The sequence below is a fragment of the Grus americana genome, chromosome 13 (assembly GCF_028858705.1).
Source record: "Grus americana isolate bGruAme1 chromosome 13, bGruAme1.mat, whole genome shotgun sequence".
Lineage (NCBI taxonomy): Eukaryota > Metazoa > Chordata > Aves > Gruiformes > Gruidae > Grus > Grus americana.
Window position 1 is genome coordinate 2,156,316 of NC_072864.1, and position 14,737 is coordinate 2,171,052.

A 14,737-nucleotide genomic window follows, 5' to 3' on the forward strand; every position below is an offset into this window, starting at 1 on the left:
TCTCCTGCCCCTCATCGGGGGAGATTACTACGGGGAAATGTTTTCCCTCCCACACCCTCAGCTGGCTTGAAATTATTTATATGAAACTTCTCTGGAAGCTTCTCCCCAACCCGAGCAGGGCTGGGGACCTCCAGGCCACGGGCAAAAAGCCTGGGCGAGGTTGGTAAGAGCCGTAACCTGCTCCCAGTATGATCTGCGGCATGCGTGAAATGAGTTGGGCAGGTCTCAGTCCTCTCCGACGTGGCACAAAAGCACCCCATGCACCAGAGGGTTTGGGGGAGCGGGGCCATCCCCGGCTCAGGCCTGAGCTGCAGGAATTAGCCCAGTCTGCTCTTTTATTTTTATGACTTTTTTCTTACGGCCAGCATCTTTTTTTTTTTTTTTTTTTTTGACTTTTTTTTTTTTCCTCCTGCCCCGTGCATCCCTGCCCGCAGCCGCCGAGGCTGCCCGGGCACGGGGAAGCACCCCGGCACGAGCAGCACGCTGCACCGCAACAACCCACACCCCAGCAAAGAGCTTTCCTTGCCCCAAATCCCTCTCCAAGGTGGAGAAAAGCATTTCTGGCAGACATCAGCATCGGGATCCTTCCCAGCATCCCTGCTCGCAGCCGAGGACCGCTCCGAAGGCAAATAGTACCCCTCTGTGCCTCCGGCACGCAGCGCCACGGACACATAGATGGCATTATATTTAGCTGGCCCCAGATCTCGGGCATAATATTTTTTTTAGCAGTGGACTAAATATTTTTAACATATGCAAACATGCATGACTGAGGCAGCTACAGAGCCGGGGAGTTGGGATGCTGACGGCCTTCCAGGGCAGAACAATGTCACCTTTCTACTCCCCAGCACTGCCTGTCCCCGAGATGACGACCGTGCAGCTTGAGAGGGATGGGGAGAAGGGGGCAAAGAAAAACGTGGAAGCTTTTTTGGGTGAATTTTGCAACGGTATTGCAGTGAAAGGGTCCGAATTCCTCTGAGGCGGAGAGCTGGGGATGCACAGAGCAGCGGTCTGTCTCTCGAGCAAACATACCTGCGTGCGCGCCCAGCTTGGCCGAGAGGAAACGTTCCCGGCTTTAAGCAAACAGAAAGGTGCCGGGTCAAATAAGTGGAGCAGAAAGTTCTGCCGTAGGTAAATAGGTCACTGTCAGCCCCGGGTGAGCAGCGTGGCCGGGGACCTGTGTTTGGCCACAGGATGGAGAAGGGATGCTGCACCGGTACCTAACCCAGCGCCGATGCCCTGGAGGGGGGATAAATCCCAGCTCGGGATAAATGAATTTGGGATAACGGCCTGTGTTTGCGCAGCGGCTTTGTTCCGTCTGTCTGTCCCGTCCCCCCCGCCCCCACCACCGCCGTGCTCCCCACGAGCCACTCGGAATCGGTGAAACTGCAGGCACCGGCGCAGGGGGGTGGTGACGGAGCGGTTGCAGGAACAGGGTGAGGAATCCCAAAGCGAGCCTTCATCCCGCACCGCGAGCAGCAGCTTCGCCAGCTCAGCGCACTGCCAGGCTGCACGAGATGTGCAGAAACCCCCCAGTTTTGTTGCCTAACTCTCTTTTCCTTTTTTTTTTTTCTTTTTTCTTTTTTTTTTTTTTTGCACCATTGCTGTGGCAGGCGATCAGGCGTCAGTCAGCCAAGTGGGGTGGGAGCAGGGAAACTGAGGCAGGGAGAGGAAAGGGGAGCGGGTCCATGGCCAGGGAAGGAGCTGGGGCTGGTGGCCAGAGTCCTGCCACGCTGTGTGGCAAACCGCAGAGCCTCCCCTGCGCTCCCCACGCGCTGTGGCCACCAGGCCAGGTTCCCTCGCTGGCACGGCTTTCAGGGGGCTTTGCGCAAGCCCGTCCCTTGGGCTTCAGCAGCTTTTGAACGGCAAAAGAGGCTCCCGGGGAACACAGCGGGGTTGTTCCAGGGAGGAGAGGGGCTGCGGGGATGGGGCTTTGCCCCACGGCAGCTTCTCCGGCCCCGCTGGGCGCCCTCCCCACGCCGTCACCCCGTCACGTTCATTTCTGGCTCCTTTTCTCATTTCTCCTTGCTAAACATCTGCAGCTCCCGCGTACCAGACGCTAGTCTCAGCGGTGCGATATTGCTTCCAGGGGGCCAGATGTGGACAGGAGGCACGTGCCGTCCCCCCGCCGGGTTTCGCATCCTCTTCTTTCCCTGCGAACAGGCGCATTTGCACTGCCAAAAATTGCCAGATCGTTGAAAGCTGGCTCCAGAATACCTCTATCAACCAACAACATCCAACAAAATCTCCCTTACACCTGGGTCGGGGCTGATGTCACCCTGCCTGGGTGCAGGGTTGGGGGTACACCAACCATCTCTATTTTCAACGGCCGTGAGAATAACCTCAGCCCAGCGCACGGAAGCGTGCGATGCAGAAGTTATGGGGGGGGGTGTTGCTTCCAAAAGCAAGAGCCAGATTAAATAGGAGCGCATTCCTGCTGCTCCTTCCAAGTCACCGGACGTTCGGAGCAGCTCGCGGTGACTGAAGGCACCAACCCAGGGCAGCGCCAGGACCAGAACAACAGTTCTGTACCCCAGCCAGGTGATGTCCCCCCAAGAGCTGGTGAAGGCAAAGGGGGAACCCCAAGGTTGGGTTAGCTCAAAGTGTTGTAGGCTCAACCCAGAAGCATTACACGGGGTCTTGGCTCAGAGGATACATTGCTCTTTATCCTAAAGGAACACCACAAGGTCAAACTTGGACCTTTATTTCTTATATTTGTATTTGCACCCAGAGCTGCCCCGGTGCCTCCGGCTGGGCTGGGGAGAGACGCCCCGAGAGCAGCAAAGCCCCAGAGCTGCCGGAGCTCCGCCGGCTGTGGCACGGGGCCGGGCCGGGACCGCTGGGCGACAGCGGCTCTCTGCAGCTGGGAGCTGGTCGGCCGACGTGAGGATTTTGCTGGCACGGCTGCGACGTGCGGACTAGGCTCGGGACGCGTAGGAACGTCTGCTCTAAAGCTTCCTTTTTAACTCTAATAAAAACAACCAAAGCTCGCCTTGCCTCTTCTCCTGCTGAGCCAAAAAACTGCAACCTTGTGCCCAGGGGTGAGAAACCAAGCAAAACCTGGCAATGGGCAGGAGTGAAACGTCGCCCTGAGGAATTGGTGGCACGGGCTGAGCCGGAGGGGACCGCTGCGGGGTGGCACCAGGCTGGCACGGGTCCCACAGCCCTGTCTCGCCCACTGCCAGCTTTGCAGCTCTGTCCTGGGACTGCCCCCCGCTCCCCCACAGCTCCGAGCCATGGGCAGGCTCGTATTTGATTTGGAAAGACGTGCGATGCCTGCTAGAAGCGTGATGTTCCCTCTCCGATGCAATCCGGGAGGCAAGTGCCAGCTCGGTGCCTGGGGAGCGGCCGAGGCAGCCGGTGCATCCTCCCGTCCCCGGCTCCGGGGCTGCCTCCCCCCTCCCTGCACAAACACACCACTTTTATCCCAGGCTCCGGGATAAGTTTTGACCTTGCAGATGTGAAACTCAAGGGCTCGATTTTCTAGCTGTTTAGAAGCAGAAAGATTGTGATTACGCCGAAATAGGCATCTCGGGGGCAGCTGCACGTTGCTAAACCCTTTCCTCTACCTTTTGGGTTGAACAGGGGCTGCAGAGCATCCAGCCGGGACGGAGCTCAGCCAGACCCAGGCTCCCCGCTCCCTTCCCCGTCCCACCAGCATCAGCCCTTGGGCATGTCGTGGGAGGGTGCTGGGATGTGGGTTCCCATTGCTAGAGGTAGGACGTGGGCCATCTGCCTCCAGCACGGTGGTAGGAGCATCACCGCTGCGAGCGTGAGCCCGGCAAAGAGCAGCATTTCCGTCTGTGCAATGGGATTCCTGAGGTGGATCTCTGTTTCAGAGCGTCCTCGGAAAAGAAGAGCTTGGAATGATCCAGGGGTCAGGCAGCACCCTCCGCAGGGCACAGCCGCGGGGTGTCCCGGAGCCTGGCACCCAGCTCCTGCCACCACGGACGGTCACCTGCCCAGAGGGTGTCACCCCATCTGCTTCTCCCGGTTCTCCTTGCTCTTTCATGGGCTGTGCTCAACACTGCAACGGGACTGAGTAATTTTTCATTTTCCACTTGCAATCGGCTGAGTTAGTCTTGGACTTTCCAGTTTCATAGTTTCAAAATGAAACTTTTGGGTGTTACCTGCAAAGGCAGGAGAAGCGCTGAGCCCGTTCCTGCCTCCCAGCTGGCCACAAACCCGGCTGGAGTTTAATCCTTTTTCTTTTCTTTTTTCACGTTTTGAATTGAACAAGAATAACAAAGGAGGCACCACGTCTTGTCCCTTTGCATCCTCCAATGCCACCACAGCCAGAAGCTTTGCCGACTTTCTCCTACCACCACTCAGGCTCTCCCCCAGCACCCCTCTCCATCCCGGCTCCCTTTCACCCTTTAAAGTCTTAGCGTAGATGCAGCAGTACAGCCTGAATTTTGCTCGAGCGCGTGAATAAAAAGAAGCTTTTCACAGAGTTTCAAGCAGCGTGTGTGTTAAAAAAAAAGTAATAAAAAGACAAGGAGGAGGACAAGGCTGCTGCCTTGGTTTGCAGCCACCGCTCCCAGCGCCGGTGCCTCTCTCTGCTCGACACAGAGAGCTGCAGTCTCACCCCGAGGTGCTTCGGCAGCTCCCCTGCGCGTCGAGATGAAAGGACACCTCACAATCGCTGCTTAATGCTGGAAAAGTGTTTTTCCTCAAAATTATGGGAGAGGAAATTCAATATTTTTTTAGGACTTGGCTTTGCATAATAACGACCGGCGCGGGGAGAACAATTCAGTATTCACGCTCAACACAAACAAGCACCTTCCAATAACCTCACACCTCCGACTCCAGCCCAGCCACGGGTCAGGCACCGACCTGTCCCCAACTGTCACCCGCGCTGCCAGCACATGCTCCCGAGGCCACCTGTGTCCCGTGGAGGGCAGAAGGGTGACAGCGTTGTGTTGTGTCCACCTACAGCCGCAGATACCCCCTGAGATGCTTCACAAGGCTGGGAGATGCAGAAATATATATATATATATATAAAAATGCAGCATGGGGGTTGGGGAAAAAAAGATGATGTTCTCTAGGAAGAGGAGAAAGGTCTCTCACCCTTGTGGTTGGAAGAGGAAGGGGCATGGCAGGAGTATGGCAGCTTCGCCCAGAAATGCCTGATTTCTGCTGGCACGCAGACCCAAGCCTAGCAGAAAGGTAGGGAGAGCAATCCAGAGCATGACTTTGGCCAGCGCTCCTCAGAAGTTTCAAAACCACAGAGAACAAATCTAAGTCACGTCAAACGAATGAAGACACGGTTGTTTCAGCCACACAAAAACCACCCGGGAAGCCGAAGGTGGAGACTGGGACCCTGCAGCCCCACATCACACCAGACCCCACTTTGGGGCATCTCTCCCCAAACACATCTCACCATGTCCGTGCCCTCTCATGAGCCCAACCTGCTCACGTCCTCCGCCATCGTGGCATCCAGCCTGGATTATCCCGCACCAGCCCCAGAGGCTGAGACCCTTTTTACACGTGTTTCTGAAGAGGAACAGGATGGCCCAGCATCTCCCCACCTCCCAGAGCAGAGGGACCTCCACCACTCAGCAGCTGGACCCACGGCAACGGTAGCTCTCTGCCGAGGGCAGCCGAGGCACTGAGCGTTATTTACGCTTTGATAAACACCGACACATCTTTTGGAGCAGAAGGCAGCTTTCGAAATACAAAGGGGAAAACGAGCAGCCAGCTCACCAGCCACAACTTTCAGGGAGAAAACGTGCTCAAGGGGCTGTAGGTAAGGGACTGGAGTCCACGTCCCTGATCTCACTTCTGCCTTCACCAAATCCTGGTTCTTCTTGTCTCCGTCTTTTGCCATTTATTCCCTCTGCTCCCCTGCAGCCCTTTCAGAGCAGCTGCCCTTTGCTAGTAAACAGCCCACAGCCCCAGGGCCAGCTTTCCCAGCACTGAAAGCCCACTTATTCCTGTTTGTCTTGACAAAACAGTAGCAGATTTGTGCTATAAATCCCCATTAATGGAACAATCTACGTTGGCTTGTTCCCATTAGCACTTTCCAAAGGAGAAGAGGTTTGTGTGCCTGCACACGTGTGTGCGAGTGTGTGCACGCACTGCAAACAGCAGCCAGGGCTTTCAACTCAAGATCCTCCCCTTAAATGCCAATAGTCATAAGCAGAATCTAAATATTTCAAATCCTGACAAATTTAAACATACAAATGTCTTGCTGAGTCATTTCCTAGAAGGCTTCTCTCAAACAAAAGCCTGACGCTTAATCCGTGCACGTGCTATTCATGGAAACGGGGGGAGCGCAGGAACATTTCTCCCAAGTATATGAATGCCCCTTATGCATTGTATAGGCACGAAAAGGATTTCAATAGCCCCTATACATTTTATAGGCACGAAATAGCTTTTAGCATCAAGACGAAGGAGGATAAACCCAACGTACGCGTGCGTCCTTGTGGTGGTTTAACCTCGGCTGGACCTCAGGTGCCCACCCAGCCGCTCTATCGCTGCCCTCCTCAGCAGGACAGGGAGGGGAGAAAAATAAGATGGAAAAAACCCAATCCCAAACTTGTGGGTCAAGAGGAAGGCAGTTTAATACAGCAAAAGCAAAAGGCCGTGTGCAGAAGCAAAGCAAAAGCAAAAGATTATTCTCTACTTCCCATCAGCAGGCGATGGCCGGTCACTTCCCGGGAAGCAGGGCTTCAGTACGCGTCGTGGTTGCTCCGGAAGACAAATGTTGTAAAAAAACCGAATGCTCCCCATTCCTCCTGGCCGTGTCCCCTCCCAAGATCTTGCCCACCCCCAGCCCGCTGGCAGAAACGTTGGAGAGACAGCCTTGACGTGTGCCGGCACTGCTCAGGAGCAGCCAAAACACGGTGTGTTATCAACGTCTTGCTAGCTACCAATACACAGCACAGCACTGCGAGGGCTGCCGCGGGGAAAATTAACTCCATCTCTGCCAGACCCAATACAGTCCTGTCGCCAGATATCCTAAATACCCACCGAAACCCAAGGAAATCCACCAAAATCAATGCAGTGAGATGTGTGAGCCCAGCGCCCTGACGCTCAGCCCCAGCTCTTGCTCCAGCCTGCCCAAACCCTCAGCCTGCTCTTCCCCAGGGCGTCTTCCCGAACAGATGCTTTTCCAGCAGAATCAACTGGTTTTGGGGAACGGACCCTGCATTTCACGGCCGACCAACTCCGATGCGATGCAGTGTGCGCCTTGGCTCAATTCAGCTGCCTGCCCAGCCAGTCCCTGGTGGGTATTTCGGGAAGGTGAAGCCCTCAAAGGCATTTTGCTCAAGGGAGAGCGAGAAGCAGGGTGAACCCCTGAACAGCAGCTGACCCCTGCTCGCTCCAGCTCTCTACATTTTCTAGCTGCCATCGCAGAGCAAATATTCCAGCAGCCTCCCAGGGGGATGCAGCAGCTACATCGGCTGCAAGGTAGTGCACGGGTACCCACTCAGCTCCCAACGGCTTGCAGGCCATCCCAATCACACGCAGCTCTGCAACGTCCTGGTCTCGCTGACTTAATCAGGCTCCAAAGACCTGTTTAAACCTCTTGATGTGGATGAGGGGAAAAAAGCACACTACGAGCTTGGCAGTGAAAGGCTCCGGGAAATCATGCAAGGGCACATGTGAAAGCAGAAGGTCCAACAGCCTGGAGCAGCAAAGGTGGTTCCGGCACAGCAGCACGCTCTGTACTGCCCACGGGCTGGGGAGCTCCTCTGCTCCGGCAGAAAAACCAGCACTTGCTCCTCTCTTTCCATCCCCTCCTTGCCCTGGTTTCGGCTGTGCAGCCTGGGCATGCTGCAGCCAGGAGCACCGCTGCGGGGCTGCTCGGTGGGATGCGTCCCGATGGGATGTGTCCCGATGGGCTGTATCCTGATGGGGTGCATCCTGATGGGATGTATCCTGATGGGATGTATCCTGACGGAGAGCACCTTGATGGAGTGCCTCCTGATGGGGTGTATCCCGATGAGGTGTATCCCAACGGGGTGTATCCCGATGGGGCGTATCCCGATGGGGTGCATCCTGCTGGGGTTCATCCTGGTGGGATTTATCCTGCCGGGATTTATCCCGCTGTATGTTCGCCTATGGCAAACAGGTGGCGATGTTGTACTCCAGGACTTCAGTTTCCAGCCCCAAAAAGCCGGCCGCTGGCAGAAATCCACGCTCGGAGTCTCCCTGGCCCGTGTGCCCCCCAGGAGCCCTTCGAGAGCCAACGAGAGAGGTGCCGTGATGAACCCGAGCTTTCTCCTTCACTTTAAATAAAATAAAAGCAAGCCAAAGCTGCTCTCTCCATTCTCTTTTAGTCAAGGCAAGGGATAAAAAGTCCATCCTTTGCAGCGGGGAATATAACCGGGTCGTTGGCGTTATCTTCCTTGTACCTGCCGCTGGCAGGCGCGGCCCCCCAGAGCCAGCGGCCGGGGGTCTCTCTCGCAGGACACCGGCAGGACGGCGCCTCGCCAGAGCGATTCCTCATCTCAGAGGGAACCGAGCGCCTGCGGCGTGCTGGATGCTGCGCGCACAGGGACTGCTTTGCGCCTGTCCCCACGGGATGCAGCACAGGGACCAGGGGGTCCCCCCCCCACCGGGGGCCATGGGGGTGGAGGTGGCAATGCTGGGGTAGATGCTGGCGCAGCATCCTGTGGCCACCGCCTGCCCCGTGACCCTGGCCGCCTGCCCTCCGGAGCACCTGGAGCGATGCCACCAAACACCTCCACGAAAGAAGAAGCTGCCAAGGGCTTTGCATTTCCAGAGAAGCAAATTTGAAGTCACCGGAGTCCTTCTCTGAAGCGACTCCCTGTCCCTGCGCTGGAGCCTGTCTCTCATACTCCCCATCCTTCAGAAGGAAAGGTGGAAGCTCGGGGAGAAGCTCCTTTGAGCCTTGCCCTTGCCGTGCCGCTGCGCAGGAGATGCCCACGCTCCAGGACGCGTCGAGCAAGTCGCAGAGCAGCGCCACGTTCCCGCGGACCGGTGCCGGTTCTTAGCAAAGCCCTCGCGGCTCTCGGCACCGCAGCCAGCCGGGCTCGTGGGTCACCGGCGATGCCAGACGATGGTGAGCAAGGGGACAAGGGCTCCAGATGGTACCAGGATGAAGAGCTCCATCCTCTTAACAAGCGTCGCCTGTTCAGAGCAAGGTGAGCGTGCCACGGAAGGGGCAGCCACAAATTCGAGGGGATGCTCAGCAGGTCTTGGGGTGGTGGAGGCTGGAAACGCGAGGCAGCATCCACAGGCACGGCGAAGAGCGGCAAGATGAAAAATGATGGCAATTTGCAGGTGAAGAAAGCGATTCCCAGGTGAGGTGAGATGGGCTCTGTGCTGTAGGATGTGTTCAAAAGCAGGTTGGGGAAAGCAGCTGCATTTCCCTTCTTAGAGGGATTACCTTTCCCTGTCTGCCTGTTCAGTGCCTCTCTCGCGACGCCCTGTATTTTGCTGATTAACCCACAACACGCAGCCCGACAGATGCATCCTGCAGTGGGGACAGGACTCATCTAAGGTCATAACCAAATCGCTGCAGAGCTCAGGAGACAGGTCCCCTCTACCGACCCCAAATCCCATCCTCACCTTTGCACAGCGACCAGCATCGCTGAAAATTCAGCCTGTGACACAGCCTACGGGATGGCAACCCCAGCCCCAGCAATCACTGCCTGGCTCAAACACGTGCACTTTTCCTTGCAGCAAGACTTAACCGTCCCCAAACCCGGACAGATTATGGGAGCACAACTTGCCAAGACAGCCGGGGAACATCTCTGCAAATGAGCTCGGACAGACGGACGTCTGCCCATGGAGACAGGCTGCCTCCACGGTTTTTTATATAGTGCCAGAGAGCAACAGCTCAGAGCAAAGTAAATCTACCTGCACGTGTAAAATGCCTTCGCGATGGTTTGCAGCCCTTCCACCAGCAGCGTGGCCATCCCGGGAAAGCTGCCTTGGAAACAGTGCACTGGATAAAAACCACTTTTTTTTTTTTTCAGAGGTTTGCAGAGTAAATGTTAGCTTTGTGCTCGCTTGGTGTTCTCTTGAACCTCAGCGGCGGGACGGGCACCTCCCAAAGTGATTCCCGGTCTCCCGCCTTTGGATGGAGCCCAGGCATCTCTCCGGGACCACTCCGGCAGCCCCTGTGGGGGGTCTTCCCTGAAATATTCCCTGAGCAATTCAGATCTTGAGGATCTGCATAAAAACCCGGCATCAAACACCGCTGGGATAGCACCCTCCCTTCACCAGCTGAATTCCCCTCTCTCGTAGCTGGTACGTGGTCAAGGCTTGACCCGACCTGCAACGAGCTGCTCTGGGGTGAAAGCTGCAGCCCAAAACGCCCAGAGAAATAGCACAGAACATCTGAAACGTCCCGTAACTAGGCATTTTAAAAAAAAAAAAAAAAACCCCAACCAAAACCCCACACCAGCCTTAAGGACAGAAACCCGTAAATCCCAGTTTCTCGCTCATGCTATCTAGCAGCCAGAGAAATGCACGTTATTTGAAACCGTCATAAATATTCGGGGATGTCTAATCTCCAAGGGCCGGCAGATTTGATGTGTGGATGCTGTCATCTAGGAACGAGCGGAGAGCAGCAGACATGCACTACTGACTCACACTGCAGAGATGCTGGGAATCAGCTGCAGTTCCCCTGTTTTCATAATCTCACATATTTTATTTGCTTAAGGTTGTTGGTAACTGTTGCTTAGTAGTGGGCCACGGGCCCTTTAACACCTTTCTCCTCCAAGGACAGCCAGCCAAAGTGGACGGCGGAGGATCCAAGGGTGTTTAAAGCCCATGGGACCTGTGGGCAGCTCCTGCTCGCTGACTTTTGGGTCTCTGAGTGCTACGATCCCCAAAAATCTGCAGCAAAAAAAATCGGAACAACTCAACGAGTTACTGGTTCATTTGCATTGGAGGCACAACCAGCCGGTTATGGTGCAACCGGAGCTGAGATGTGGCTCGGGAGACTGACAAAATCCACGTCCTCGGTGGGACGAGGTGCATTCCAGGTTCGGAAACACGCTCCCATCTCCCTTTGAAGGCAGCCGGAGCCAGCCCGACGGCCAGGCTTTGCCACCCGCATGGCACGGCCGCACCTGGACCCGCTGCTGAGCACGGAGCTCAAATCCTACCCCCCTCAAAAAAAAAAAAAAAAAAAAAAAAAAGAGGAATTGTCAATTTTAGCTTTTTCTTGGGTGGCTCGGTACGGTCACAAGCCCTGCTGGCAGCTCGACTGGGCGGGCACGCGAGGGCAATCTCCGTGTCACCGTTTCAGATGCTTTGGGGTGTATTGAGGAAAGGTCGCCCCGAGAGCTCGGAGCGGCAGGTCGGGCTTGGGGAAGCTGCACAGAAGGGGGTCACAGCACCCAGGAGACCTCGCCAAGGGTCACCGGGGCTCGTCCAGCTCTGCCCGCGCCCAAGGTCCTTCCGGGGGTCCTCTGCTTGCACCTACCACGGGCAGGACACAAGATGCTGGGGATGGGGAGCTGAGCGAGGGAGTTGAGAAAGGAGGCAATCCTCCCTGAATTTTCTCTTATTTAATTAAAGCTGCGCTTGCAACAGAAAAAAAAAAAAAAAAAGAAGGTGGTGCCATGTCCCCAGGTGCAGCAGGGACGCAGAGCCGGGCCCGTGGTGAGGAGCTCGCTGAGATGCCACCCCGGCGTGCGATGCACGTGGGTGAAGGTGCATTTCCCACGCGCAGAGAGAAAGCACCTGCAAAGGGAAAATCCTCCCGGGACGGCGGTCCCACGGGCACGGGGGGGGGGGACACACACACTTACCTGTCCCCCTCCACCACCCAGGGCCGGGGGTTTGCAGGGGTCTGCTTTGGGCTGGGATGCAGCTGAACAGAGAGATGCTGCTTTTAGAGTAACTCTCATTAAAATTTCCTAGCTATAACGGGACACGAGGGAACAAGATGCTTCTGATGTAGGATTAAAAAGGTGATCGTGTCGCCAATCTCGCTGGGAGTCCCTAGGCCCAAAAAAATTCAGTTAATGTTGATATCGCGTTAACCTCCATATGGATAAAATCAAGGGATTTTTTTTTAATTTTTTTTTTAAAGGATGTATTATTTGCAATGCGGAGCAGGGTATTGCGGGAGTTCACAGGAACCCAGAACCTGGGTGTCTGTCTTCCTCGAAATACACTCGCAGCGTCGCCAGCTTGGACACTTCTTCAACAGGAAAATTAAAATTACCGTGAGGCAGAAAATGCAAAATTTAGGGACAGACCTGAAGACAGGCTGAGGACCTGTACGAGCGCTAAGCTCGATGCAGTAGTTGAGTTTTCGGCTCATTTCTAACCGCTGTAAAGCGATATATGCTCATTTTATCCCAGGAACAGTCCCAGGAACTCATCATCTTGAACGGGTTAATCGCGTCTGGTTAGGAGCAAAACCTCTTCTGCATATTTTTCTTTCATTTACGATAAACAAAAATGCATGTTTTCATGGTGTGACTTTTTATAAATTAAACAGCACTGTCGAGTCATCAGCTCCAGCGTGGATTTGTCTGCCTAAGAGTTACTCGGTTTAGCCTTAAGGCAACTGCTTAACTAAAACTTTGTTCCGTCCTAAGTTTCTGAATTATTCCAAAAAAGCCATTTTTTACAGCAAAGGTAGGACCTGAGCCTGCGAGCCGCCAACGCTAACGTGCACAGGCGCGAAGAGAAAGGATGATCAAACCTTCACACGGTTTCTTTGCAAAGCCCCGGAAAAGGAGACCAATATTTTTTTCAATGCTATTAAAACTGCCCGCGTATTTTTCAAAGGGGGACTAGAGGGTAAGGACCAAAGGCAGCTGGGTTCTGCTTTGCTCGCCGTTCCCCAGGAGCAGCTTTCCTGCCCCGCTCTCCCGGGAGGTCCCTACCTGTCCCGCAGGGGCTGGGCAAGGGCTCGCCGGGACATCCCCATCCCCAAACACCACTCGGGAAAACTTTCTGGCTGCAAAGCGAGCACAAAACGCCGCTGCGTTTCCAGAAACGTCCCCCTTTCCCCACCCCCCGGCATTTCCACAACCCAGCCGCCGGCGATACGGAGAAACCCAAGGGATTTTCCAAGAGAATGCCCTCACCTTTCCCGCGGAGCCGGGAGCTGCCCTTTGCTGTCTTTCTAGTCTCTCACTGCACTATCTCCAGTCTTCCCGCAGCTCCGAGGGAATATGGAAATATCATTAAGCTCCAGTGAAGCAAAAAAAAAAAAAAAAAAAAAAAAAGAAAAAAAAGTCCCAGGGAAAGCGTTGCAATATCCAAAGGGAGGGGAATGAAGCGAGCGGGACGATCGAACCCCGGGTCCCTGCGAGCCCCGCTCCACCTGCATGCGCCTTGCTGGGATCCTGCGATACCCGTCCAGCGTGGAGCAGGCATGAATACTTCTCTGGTGTCTGCTGATGACTTCACTTCATTAGCATGCTCCTGATAGTTCTCTCTGACTGTCTTTTTTACTGACTTTAAGGCTCTGCTAATCAAAATACTGTAGCGTTTAACTATTTCCTGACTCCAGGGTTTTGAAAGACGAAGCTCCGCGGGGCAACAAAACCCGAACGGGAGCAGAAACGTGAGCCACGGCGTGCACCGGCCCCCGCCTCCATCCAAAAGCGACTCGTGCTGCTGGGGTTTGCGGGTCACCACCCCGAGCACGATCGGGTTTAATCGACTTAACGAGGGCGAAACGCTCCTCTGCCGTGCCGGGACCTTTTAGCGCAGGCGGATGCAAGGAGGAAAGCACCCTTCCACCTTCGGGGACGAGATTTCCCCCCGCCGTAAGTGTTTTATTTAAAGGCAGAGGGCGAAGCGGTTCACGCACTTATTAACCTGCGACACCGCATCAAATGTCCCTTCCAGATGGGGGGGGCAGCCGGGTCCCAGGCGATGCCGCCCTCCAGAAGTGCCCCCCCCCCCCGCTGCTTTCACCTTCCTGCTCGGTGCTTTGGGAGCAGAGCTGATTTTGCGGAGGCGAAGCGAAGCTGCCTAAGCCCTGGGTTAGGAAAGGGGAAAGCGAGGCACAGAGGGATACAGCAATTCGGCGGGGAGCACACCTGGAGCGCGTGGCAGGGACGGGGACTCCGCTCAGGGCTGCCAGGTGCCAGCCGGGCACGTTCTGCTCTGGCTGGTTTGGAGTCCATGTCAGGTTTTACTTTAACAAAGAAAAAAAAAACGGGAGTGGATTTTGCAACAGTGGGATAGGGGAAAAAAAAAATTTTTTTTTGAAAAAAAAGAGAGACTGCGTTAAGTGTCTGTGCAGTTTCCCCCGGGGGGCGTGTGCGTCGGCACCTGGTTGCACGTACCTGCGCGTCGTACCCGTGATCACGGGCAACGGCGTTGCGGTGCACGCACACGCGCGCCCATCAGCGTTCGCACCCAGACGCGTGCCCGTGTTCACCCTGCGCGGCACTGGTGCGGGCGGGCGCTCTGTCCTCGCACGCACGGATGCCACGGTGAATCCACCCGGCCGTGCTGGCGCGCGGTTGTGCACACACGCGTGTGCACGCACGTGGGGTGGGAACACCGCGTTTAACCATTTGGGTCCCTGCTCTGAGCACCACCGCTAGCCCCTGGGGGAAAAAAAAAAAATGCCGTGCCTACGCTCTTACCCAAGTAACACCCGTTTGCTCTAACTGAGAAAACTGGCCCCAAAAAGCCTTTAATAAAGGCCTGCTGTGGGGTTTGGGAGCCGCGGCCGAAGCTGCCGTAGCGGGAGCAGCTGTGGGGTCCGTCGGGCTGGAGGCCTGATTCATCCCCAGCAAAATGAGGTCAGGAGCAGATGAGTCTCCGAACGTTCATT

The 14,737-nt window shown here is 55.5% G+C and overlaps 1 protein-coding gene across 1 annotated transcript in view; it reads right to left on the reverse strand.

The window, feature by feature from the left end:
• The window catches only part of ZNF469 (zinc finger protein 469), a 69,269-nt gene extending 55,923 nt beyond the window's left edge, over positions 1 to 13,346 (reverse strand). Inside the window, exon 1 of the mRNA XM_054840825.1 lies at positions 13,029 to 13,346. The gene's annotated coding sequence lies outside the window, so the exon portion shown is untranslated. The remainder of the gene's footprint in view (positions 1 to 13,028) is intronic.
• Positions 13,347 to 14,737: the final 1,391 nt, after the last annotated feature.